Raw genomic sequence first — 2,156 nt, forward strand, 5'->3', positions numbered from 1 at the left:
CGGAGCTAAAGTGACAAACTGAAAGCATAACTGCTTTTATATATGTTTATAACAATGCTAAATAATAGCATGAGAATTTGTGGGAACAAAGACATCCTCTTCGTGTTCGTATTGCTGTTTGTTCCCTCTACTTTTAAATTCGTAGTGATCGTGCTTCGCGCGCCAAACCGCTGCTTCAACCGTCTGTAAGTTATCCTGCTTATACGATTGGAGACGGGTATCGATAACAATGTAAATTGAGTCCGTTATAGCCGACATTGCACGAGCAACAGCTTTGGAGACCGCCCAATCGCCGTCGAAAGAAATCCATGCTTCTTCGTTAGCCATTTTGAACAGCAAAATAAAGTAAACTGCCTGGATTACTTGGAGCTAGAGTGACAAACTGAAAGCATCACTGCTTTTATATATATTTATAACAATGCTAAATAATAGCATGAGAATTTTTATGAACAAAGACATAAATTTATGCAAAACATGCATTGCTTAACGCGTAGAAAACTATTATCTACTAAACCTCGTAACGGAGATAATTTTTATTACAATGACTTTCCAACATTATTTACAGCGCCACTGGTGGATGGATGGAATGTTACCGTCGTTAATGCTTCAGAATCCAGTATTACCTTTCAATGGCCAAACCTAACCGATGTCAGGCTTGGAAACCAGGTTCGGGCTTATGTTGCAATAGTAGAAACTACTGATGGTAAAGAGATAGCAGGGGACATTGTTTTTCCAAACGTTACGTCTAAAACATTAAGCGGACTTGACGGAGGCACTGAGTATCGTCTCTTCGCTGTTGTCGTGGATGTACTAGGACAACCACACAGGAGTTCAGAAGTATTGCTTTTTACCGAGGAAGGTGGTGAGTGTGAAAAGTAAAGTTAGATGAAACACGCAATGCAAACAAATATACCCAACGACTTGTTGTATGCAGTCATTCAAAAGTACGTTCATGCTGTCTCTCTGCAAGAGCAATATCACAACAATGAACATTATTGCTTGGGCTTGCTTTGTTTGCTGAAATTGACGAAATAGAAACAAGCTTCTGATTTGATAAACTTTGTCTATGTGGCTAGCCACATAACCGCCTTAAAAGCAATTTCGATCCAATCAAAAATACACATACTTTTGTTATTAAGTCCCTACCCAGTAGAGGAGAGGACAAAAAGTCTAATATCTAATAAGCAAAAGAATATGATCAGGGTGGAGGTCAGAGGTGTGAGAAAAGTGAAGATAGAACTCAACTGCTTCCTCTGCTTGTGAGTGACGGATCCGAAAAAAAACATGTCATAGTTAATTCGCTGGTAGGGCACCCGTAATACTAATTTGTTGCACCCTCTAAAGGAATGCCCCAGCCGTGCATTGCTAATTCAGGTTAAACATTCACCAAGAGAAAGCAAAAAAGACCAAAAAAAAAAAAATTTTCCTTAAACATCAGGGGCACCCAACGACCAATTTGTTGTAAAATGTATTGTTATACCCCAGTTAATGAAAATAAATGTTATTAAGGCATTTTCAGGTGTTTTTCAGTGTTGCTGGGAAAACATTATCTGTTTCTTTTTCCCAGCAAGACACACAAGGAATTTCCCAGCCAGCTAGATAAAATTGGTTGGTTTCCCAGCCAGCTGATCAAATTTATTTCCCAGCCAGGAATTCCGCGCGCTTTCAAGTCCCTCGATCGAAAACGACCGAACAAAAGCGACAAAACCGGGACAAAACCGGGACAAAACAGGATTTCTCCGCAAGCGCAATCACTCTGACCAGCCGTCGTATGTTTGTGACTACTCTCTGGAAGAGGGAAGGGGTTCTCCTTTTTTTTTTTTTTTTTTTTTAGTCGTCCTCAGTCTCAGAGTTTCTACGGCCAGCTCGAGTTGAAATGCTAGAAAAAGTCAGTAATTCCCAGGCAAAACCTCTATCAATAATAAATTTCCCAGCCAGCTCATCGAAACACCTGCATTTTTGCCAGCCAGCAAGATTCCTCTGGGGAACAGATAATGTGAGGAACAGATTCGTTGGGTGCCCCTGAAACATCTCTTACAACAGTTATGCTATTTGTCAGTATTACCCAACGTAAGGGATAATCAATCATTTTACAGATATATGATGATGTGAAGAGAAGTCATTCCCTTAAGTCTTTATAACCTAATTGCATAAAA

The sequence above is a fragment of the Montipora capricornis genome, chromosome 7 (genome assembly GCF_036669925.1).
Source record: "Montipora capricornis isolate CH-2021 chromosome 7, ASM3666992v2, whole genome shotgun sequence".
In the NCBI taxonomy this organism is placed as follows: Eukaryota; Metazoa; Cnidaria; class Anthozoa; order Scleractinia; family Acroporidae; genus Montipora; species Montipora capricornis.